Source organism: Schistocerca cancellata, chromosome 2 (assembly GCF_023864275.1).
Source record: "Schistocerca cancellata isolate TAMUIC-IGC-003103 chromosome 2, iqSchCanc2.1, whole genome shotgun sequence".
Classification (NCBI taxonomy): Eukaryota; Metazoa; Arthropoda; class Insecta; order Orthoptera; family Acrididae; genus Schistocerca; species Schistocerca cancellata.
Genome location: NC_064627.1, coordinates 998,449,624 through 998,459,522, shown reverse-complemented (window position 1 = coordinate 998,459,522; position 9,899 = coordinate 998,449,624). Strand labels below are relative to the sequence as shown.

At 44.8% G+C, this 9,899-nt stretch overlaps 1 pseudogene; it reads right to left on the bottom strand.

The window, feature by feature from the left end:
• Window positions 1-1,078: 1,078 nt before the first annotated feature.
• On the bottom strand, window positions 1,079-1,195 carry LOC126164219 (5S ribosomal RNA; annotated as a pseudogene).
• Between the last annotated feature and the right edge of the window lie 8,704 nt (window positions 1,196-9,899).

Here is a 9,899-nt window from a genome sequence, read left to right as displayed (position 1 = left end):
CGTAGACCAATAACTCTCTCTGCTATTTGTGCAAGCCCCTGTGGATAATCATCTCAAAATATTGTGATTTACTACGAAATGCTGATAAATCCTTTCCTCTAAATCGCTATATGAAGGAAAACCATGCGAAATTACAATGGAAATGTCTGCAACGTGATCTTCTGTTAAGATGAGCAAAACTTCCTTCCCTCGATTGGGTACTACTTTAAACACTACATCGTCACACTCTTGGCCTGAAACTACATCCCCCCAAACCCATAATCCCACCGGAGGTTCCACCCTGTTGTACTTCCTTTTGCCAAAATGTGACTTGTCAATTTCGAGTATAACACCCGGACCGACCAACGGCCCCCCTATATTTCATGTATTCCTCACAAACTTCCCTACAAAAAGAGTACCAATCCACAACTGTACGCTTACTCACACGATATTCATGGACACACAGCCACACAGGATATCCCAGCACCAACAGTACGTGATACTCATAATGTCTCTCAAGGCGAGCTTAGATTTTTCGAATTACGTCCCTCGTCTAATGGACCGCCGCAACGTATCTTTGCTCCAGCGCCATACGAGTAAGTCGTGACTACGGCGACGAGATAAACTTGTGAGGCGCATATGTTCGCCGCACTCACGACATCGAACATACTCGGCAACGAGGCCACACATATGTAAAAAAAACGAATCGTGGCCAACATGTCTACGCCCATAGCCTCTCTCACATCATCCAGGTTCATCGGAACAGATAAATCCATACCTACAAACGAAAATAGATACTAAAAAGAGTCCTAAAATAAGAAACTAATAGTCCAAACTACCTCAGTATCACGAAGAACGAAATTAAGTACCGAATGAATTGAAAAAAAAAACCTCCTCCCGAACAGACCATTAAGGCCCAACGGTACCGACCGGCCGCCGTGTCATTCTCAGCCCACAGGCGTCACCGGATGCGAATATGGAGGGGCATCTGGTTAGCACATCGCTCTCCCGGCTGTATGTCAGTTTCCGAGACCGGTGCCGCTACTTCTCAATCAAGTAGCTCCTCAGTTTGTCTCACAAGGGCTGAGTGCACCCCACTTGCCAACAGCGCTCGGCAGACCGAAGGTCACCCATCCAAGTGCTAGCCCAGCCCGACAGCGCTTAACTTCGGTGATCTGATGGGAACCGGTGTTACCACTGCGGCAAGGACGTTGGCGAATGATTTGCAAACGAGCAATTATTTAAATAAATACACACGAAGAATATTTTGAGCAATATGTAGCGATCTCTTTTAAAATCACGTTCCGTTATTTTAAGGTACAATGATAGCACTTATCCGGAACACAGAACTCTTGTATTATCTGTGGCTGAAAGTGAAGACATTATTATCTATGAGTACTGTATGATGTAATTGGCCAAAGCTGACGGGTTGTATCCCCTGGTTCACTAGAACCCAAGATTCATCATAAAATATATGAGAAGTCAGGGAATGTCAATGAATGTCCTTACCTCCCTGTCCTCCTTTTGCGGTTCATCAGGTTTTTTTCCTTCAGCTTCCTCGACTACGTCATCGACTGCCGCATCTTCGTCCGGTGATAACTGTGAGTAGGTCTCAACATAGTCACCCTCGAGATCTATTTCCACACCGCTTCCTATGGCTCGCCGCTGCTCTAGCTCATACTCGTCTTCCTCCTCGCTGAGTACGTCTTGTAGAGAATCGGTGATATCGAGTTGGTCATCGTCTTCTGCCATTCACAAAGTAATTTGGACATCGAAAAAGTATAAGTGCACATGCACTTTGTCTGACGTTCTCTTTTTTCCCAGGTGTTGCTTTTTTACGACCAGAGATAATTCATTAGTGAGGCTGTCGACAATAATACGACAGTGACCTGGTTACCACATTATCGCAGGGCTTTATGCTGAAGTTCTAAGAGTTACCGTAGTTCTGGAATTTGTACATGCAGGTGTATTAACTCTTATTCCAAAGTTACCTACGGAGGGAGACACAAGTAAATAACTTATATATTAGGTATTTTTGAAGCTTGTATTGCATTTGAATTGCGCAACTTACTGCAGAAAAATATGTGCAGTCTAATACTGAAGCGTATAAATATTCATTGTAAGAAGTAGCTTCGTTCCTCAGTAATATTCGTAGAGATAAAGGTAAGTGGAGTTGTCATGATGCCGAAAACTGCAAGTCATCGTCCGCCGTAGTTGACTGTTTTGAGTCGAGAGAATTGTTTGATCAAAAATGCTAGCTTGCGTTGCTTATGGGTGTACTGCTTGTTCTGATCATAGTCTGAAGTGTAAAGGAATTACATTTCTTGAAACGTGTTACGTCATATATATAGAATACAGATTTCCCAGCAGAAAGCAAATGAATAGCGAATGAATAAAATGATAGCTGCCTGCGGTAATGTGCTTCACTGGTTGAAATAACATGAAGCGGGAGATCATTCTGGTACTATGTACAGATTGCTTTCTTAATCGCAGATTTTCAGGACTTCAATCGTTCGGACAGTTTAATTTCGTTGTGCTTGCTTGCTTTCCTTTTATATAGTTCATTTTAAGTTATTGTATGTTGTTTATGTTAATTCAATGCTCCTGTCGCATTTGCTAATTTCTCGTTGTTTGTCTCTGAATTACGATTAGATTGGTCTGCTGTAAAATTGTCTCTCACTGAAATTGTCAGTTCTAGAGTACCCAAAATTAACGTTGAGTTAGCCTCAAACATGAGTTGATAATGTTCGTATGGCACAAAGCCCGGAAGATTTTAATTTTAATACAAATGGTGTAATTTTTGAACATTAAGTTCGTCTGATAAACATCTTAGTTAGCCATCATGAATGCTGTAATGTTATGTGTGGCCTCTCAATGACTGTTTATGTTAATGCACTTTACAGGTGGTTTGTCATTTAAGTTTGATCGCCTGGTCTCCACATGTGCCTACCTCGTACTAGCCAATTCATCTTTTAAGAATAAAAAGACACGTGTTGGTTACGCCATGAAATGTCAAGAATGCTGATACCATACGATACTTGAACATCCTGGATTAGTCCGCCTCGATTGATACGTGCCTTATGAGAGAAACAAAAGGGTGGCGCACCATTTTCTTTTTGAATATAAACTTTATTGTCAATACAATCTGAAAGGAAGAAATACTACAATGAAGAGCCGTCCATGGAAATTTGTTCTAACTCAGCACATGCTCAAGATGTCCACCGTTTCGTTTCCTAACTTCCTTCAAGCGAACAGTGAAGTTAGTGGTTACCCTACGGCACATGTCTTCCGTAATTTCACTGCAAGCTTGAAGAATAAGTCTTTTGAGATCCATTAAATCACGTGGACGTTTAGGGAAATTTTTTTCCTTTAGGTACCCCAAAGAAAAAAGTCACATGGATAGAGGTCTGGACTATTGGAGGGCCAATTTTGTCCGTCATTGAAGCGACCTGGAAACCTGAATGAAATGATCCGCAAGTCGAAATGCTCGTGTAAAAACTCCAGTACAGTGTTTGCAGTACGTGGCCTTGCTCCATCTTGCATGAACCACTGCGTGTTAAAGGGCAAGGCAGTAGCAAGAAGGTGTGGAATGAAGCTATTGCGAAGCATGCTCAAATAGCGCTCTCTGTTCACAGTTTCTTCAAAGAAAAAGGGTCCAATAAATCCGTGACTGGAAATTGCTGCCGACGCTGTAATCCTCGGAGCATAATGATGTCGTTCTTGAAGCACTTGGGGTTTTCTTTGGCCAAAATGCGTACATTTTGTTTGTTAACCACACCGTCTAAATGAGAATGAGCCTCGTCTGAAAACCAAACGTCGTTGAGAGTTTCTTCCCTATCCTCCGCCCACTGAGCATACAGTAGTTTCTGCAGCTTGTGTTCTCCAGTGAGCTTCTGCGCACAGGTCATCTTGTATGGGTACATAGGGAGGTCACTTTTAAGCAGTTGCACTGCTGCCTTTCTGCACGATTTCCCGGGACTTCTCGGATCAGCAACTCGTATCGCCTCAATATTCTCTGTCGAACAAATAGGCTTAGCCCGAGGTCGCTTCACTTCCAATACTGTTCCTTCCTGTACAAATTTATCGTACAACCTGTGGATGGTCTTCTTGCAGGGGAACCATCGTGTGTTAAACTGTTGTCGAAAACGCCTCTGAGTCACAACAAGGCTTTTAGTTTCATGAAAAAGTAACACAATTGCCGATCGTTGCTGTGTCGCCAGTCTTCCATTGTCAGCCATTGCTGCTTACTAGCCTCCTAGCGGCAGTATCGTGAATTACACGTCATTTCGTAACTCATTTGTTTTTCCTAGCACTGCTGGTACTGCTGCAGAGATCCAAGCAGGATATCTAATGTGCGTCGTAAATTGTGAAAGAAACAATTGGTAACACATTTAGTGCGCCACCCTGTGTGAAATGCAGCTTCATCTAGACTTTCCTTTGGTCTTCTTCGCGTCACAGAATTTGCATTGACAAGTCCAGTGAGGTGAGTTTTATGTATCTTAGGAATCCATCTGATTGAAGACCTCTCTTAGTCTTTTCCTTTCTAAATATGGTATATTCTGAAAACATCTCGTAACACCTTTACAATCGTGACCTGTAACGTGAATCATGGCCTGCAAACTTTTGGAAAAATCAAAAATACGTGACAAGACTTATCCTTGTATTTGTATTCTGCACAGGAGTGGAATGGTCACTTTCATTCTCCGAAATTTCTGATGGCTTCATTTCACTTAAGACGTAACGATGCGCGCAGTTTCGTTAGCAGTAACGAGTCAGTGTTCATGCTCAGCTTAACGAAAAAAGCTCATTTTCCAGTCTCGTTTGGATGCACAGTGTGGCGCAGTGTTATTCGGTCCTTGCTTTATTACTAAACAATGTAGCAGTTAGAAAGCACTTTGGAATGTGTGATTAACTGGAGAGTTAAAGCCAGTAACATGAAGCTACAGCTTTATAGGATGAAACATAAAAGGAGAAGGCAAAGCTCAAGTAGAAAATGGATCTTTACTGTTATTCCTCAACACCGACTGGTCCTTGATCGTTTTTTTCAAGTACTTTATCACTGATTCTAGTGTACTGGATCGCTTTTACAACAAACCAACCTTGGCCATAATGGCGGTTCCATTCCTCTATAATATGGTGATATTAGGTAAATTTTAAATTTTGACGGAGCTTCGTCGTTGTTCAGATATAAACATACTATTTCTTATTATGCAGACTTACGTACATGACTGTATTTGACACACACAATGTATCAGCACTGATCTCCTGCAAGATGGATGAATGAATAAATGCATGGCATCCTAACATTATTATAAGTTTGTCGGAATAATTCGTTTAAGATTGTGTGCTTTGAAAACCTCCAAATGAAATTCAAAAGTAAAATCAAACAGGTTATTTCTGCAAAACTGACACAAGGCGGTTCTGGAAAGAAATATTCTGGGAAATGAAGCAAACAGGCTACTGCTAAAAAGACAAAATAATTTGGTGTAAAACCAAGTGTGAAACTACATGCTATTAATTGATCTTTATTAAAGTAAATGTGAGACACCTGTTTAAGAAACATGTACATGTTACAGAAGTTAGGCTATAATCATCTAATAAGTTAGTTACATACTTGTTGAAGCTAAATATCCATTTTACAGGATCCAGGCTATTAACATCGTTCCTTTTTTGACAAATCTGTGTTTTGCACTAACTAATAAAGGAAGTCTTAGTTTAAATGCTCATTAATACAATTACTGGTGACATTTATTGAATTTCAGAGTGTTTGAACGTGTTTTCAAAACTGAATTTATCGTTTTTTGGTATTATTGAACACCTACAGTATGACATGTATGTAAACTACTATGACACTGATGTGCCTACTGTATGACACGTATGTAAACAACAATGACACTGAAGCTATGACAGTCTAATAAATCTAGAACCCAGTTCTGTATCGAAGTATACCTTCATGTAGTCCTGTTTCTTCGACATTTCAAGACTCTTCCACTTTGTTGACATACACAAGTAGTTTTTTCATGACAGACCTGCTGCTTTCCTTATTGCAAACATTAATGGAGTAAAAAAGAAAGTGAGTTTAAGTTTTTTGCAAACGTAAACACTAAACATGCTCTGCGTATGATCTGAAAGTAGGAAATGTAACAAGTAAGAGTAAGTACCAGGAAGTACACCAACATCGTTTACCGCTCATTAGTTGTCGACGCAAGTACAGCAAAAGAGGATTTAAATGTATTACGAAAGCATGCTTTTCACGCCACTATTTGGATTATTGGTTATTTTAAATATGTAAAAAAAAAGAAAGTTGACGAAATAGACCTCGGACGAACAGCTTGGTGTGAATGTACAAAGGACACAATATTTCGGAGATTGACCAAGTTGCCATCATCAGGTGCGCTGATGTACTGCAAAAGGTTCAACGCTTCTGCTGTATCTGGCGAAGAGGGTAATGCAGCATGTTACCTTGTAGGCATTGACTGCTTCTTCTGGATTCTGCAGTCGCCTCATGCAGGACTTGTATAAGATGAGTGCAGAGTCGATCGGGAGTGAAGAATTCTCGTTAATTAGAGGGTGACGTGGTTTCCCCATGTGAGCGTCGGGGCCAGGACGACTCCGAGGTATTTGGCCTCGCCAGTCCATGGGACGAATTCACTAAGGAGCTGCAGTTGTGGTAGCACTGTTATTCGTCGTTTTGTAAGTAGGTGCGCCTGGATCTTCTTGGCATTGAAATTGATTTTCCACTTCGCTGCCCAGTCTTCCAAGTCATTTCAGGCATCTTGTAGGCACCAATGCACGATTTGCGGCCATCTGCTGCAAGTGATGAGCGCAGTGTCATCTGCATACGTCGCCCTGATGAGCTGCGGCGTCTTGTGGAGGTCAGAGGTGTAGAGGCAGTAAAGGACCGGTCCACGGTCCGACTCCTGTGGTACTCCCGCACGCACTTGCCGCATGGTGGAGGTGGCGTCTTCGGCTTATGCGGCGAACGTCCGATTCTGTAGGTACGTTGCGAGCAGCTGTGCGTAGGCCCCTGCAATCCTAGCACGAAGAGTTTGTACAGGAGTTCGGAGTTCCATACGCTTCGAAGGCCCTGCTGATGTCCAAGATTAGGGCTCTGCAGAAGTCTCTATAGTTAAATGCTTCCGTGGCTTCCTCAACCTGCCCATCTCTGAATTCAAACTGTTCCTGCGGCAGCAGGTCGCCATCGGTGATCGTCCTTGGTAACTGGCTGAGGAGGATCCTTTCAAAGACCTTACAGATGAATGGAAGAAAGCTGATGAGCCGGTAGCTCTTTTGGTCGGCACGATTCTTGCCTGGTTTTGGGACCGCTACACCAGGACATGCTTCCATGCCTTGGTGTAGGTCCTGCTGCGGATAATCTTCTTGAAGATGTTGGCTAGGATTTTGTCAGCTGCTGGTGGTAGTGCTTTCAGGTCCAGGCTTGGGATGGCGTCGTGGTCTGGAGCTTAGGCTGTAGGCAGGAGCTTGAGGCAGGCTCCTACTTCTTGGGTAGTCACCTCTAAGTTGTCTTCTCCGGGCGCTTCGTCGTCTACTACCGGTGCAGCGAGATATGTGGCCAGCCTTTTTTCCACAAGCTGCACGTGTTGTCTGCTCTGCGGAGCTTCCATAGGACGGAAGGTCGCCTCGAAGACGTCCGCCATGGCGTTAGCTTTTTCCTGCGGTCGGTAGACAGTGCCCGCTGGCGTCTGCAGTGGTGAAAGGCGCGGTCGTGGTCACAATAAGTGTCGTGTTACGTCCCACATCGATGAGTCACGTTGAAGGGCCGTAATCGTGTCTTGTCTTGGCACCTTCTGTAGCGGTGTTCCTTCAGTGCTGCCTGGATCTGTCGTCTGAGGAGGTTGGGCTGCCTTTTAATTGCCGAATCCCTGGTGATACGTCAGTCTTTCAGGAGTCGATTTCTGGTCCTGATGTAGCCGAGGATGTCCTGCTGTAGGTCGGGCACTGGGCGTCCATGAGGTCGCGGCGGCGGTGTTGCTGTCTTGAGGGCGTCTTTGATGGACACTTGGAGGTGGTCAACAATGATGTCCACATCTGTAGCATCAGCAGGTCGGCGTTCCCTCAGATTTCTGATGACTTCAGCCTGGTATAGATGCCAGTTAGTCTTGCGATAGTCCAGGTAGCTGAATGGGTTCCTTGGACAGCGTAGAAATCACTGGGAGGTGGTCAAGAAGGCAGTTCCGCAACGCTTGGAGTCCTTTCGCAAATCCGATGTCGAGGACGTCTGGCTGGTTGTTGTTTCGCGAGTAATGTGTTGGTTCGTTGGGGCCAATGATTTGCATCCCGGCTCTCTCTGCTGCACGGTGGAGCCGTCTTTCATTGGCGTTGGAAATCCGTGAGTTCCAGGCAGTGTACTTAGAGGTGAAGTCCCCTACAAGAAAGATTCGTCTTGGCCCGCGGAAGAGAGCGTCAGCGTCCTCTGGTAGTACCGCCTTCTTCAGCTGCTTATAGGGTAAAATGTGCTGGGCCCGTGTGCTGTAGTCACTGGCACTCCTGTGTATTCCATTATTCCGAGGAGAGGTGGGGGGAGGGGCAGCACAGTGCTGCACATATATTGCTGTGTCTCTACCTGCCGTAGGCCTGTCGTCTCTGTGGCAGGCGTAATTAGCCACGTTGGCGCGGATGCCTGGCTTGAGATGCGTTTCAGTAACCAGGCAAATGCGTATATCGTGCTCCTTTAAGAAGTAACGAAATTACAGGATGCTGGGATAGAGGGAAGCTGCATTCCACCTCGGTATTTTGAGCGTATGGAGTCGTCTAGGCCTGGCCATATTGCGCAGCTGTTCCTGCTCCTGGTTGTTGATGGCAGTCAATGGCTGCCGTAGTGTGAGTGAGCTCTGTCATCGTCGCCATTATTTCTAGCATCGTCGTGATGTCTGCGGTTTCTGTCGGTGTTCTCAGTGGTGAAGACTGCTGTGGCTGGGCTTCTTTATACGTCTCGAACACTGGAAGCATGTCGCAGGAGTCTCTGCTGCATAGGCTTGTTGTAGGAATCAGTGCCTGTCTGGGTGGCGGCGGAGTGCTTCCCACTGGCAACGCTGCCATCATGATGCCGCTGTGGTACGTCGCAGTTCTCAGTACTACCCTTGTGTCCGTCACTGCGGCCGTCCTCCCGGTGGTATGTACGAGGTGCATTCAAGTTCTAAGGCCTCCGATTTTTTTGCTCCGGACTGGAAAGAGATAGAAACATGCGCATTGTTTTAAAATGAGGCCGCGTTCATTGTCAATATGTCCAGCACCGTACGGCAGATGGAATTTTACCGCCAGCGGCGAGAATGAGAACTGTTTTAAATACTTAAAATGGCGACGTTTTCCTTACTTGAACAGCGTGCAATCATTCGTTTTCTGAATTTGCGTGGTGTGAAACCAATTGAAATTCATCGACAGTTGAAGGAGACATGTGGTGATAGAGTTATGGTTGTGTCGAAAGTGCGTTCGTGGGTGCCACAGTTTAATGAAGGCAGAACATCGTGTGACAACAAACCGAAACAACCTCGGGCTCACACAAGCCGGTCTAACGACATGATCGAGAAAGTGGAGAGAATTGTTTTGGGTGATCGCCGAATGACTGTTGAACAGATCGCCTCCAGAGTTGGCATTTCTGTGGGTTCTGTGCACACAATCCTGCATGACGACCTGAAAATGCGAAAAGTGTCATCCAGGTGGGTGCCACGAATGCTGACGGACGACCACATGGCTGCCCGTGTGGCATGTTGCCAAGCAATGTTGACGCGCAACAACAGCATGAATGAGACTTTCTTTTCGTCGGTTGTGACAATGGATGAGACGTTGATGCCATTTTTCAATCCAGAAACAAAGCGCCAGTCAGCTCATTGGAAGCACACAGATTCACCGCCACCAAAAATATTTCGGGTAACCGCCAGTGCTGAAAAAATTATGGTGTC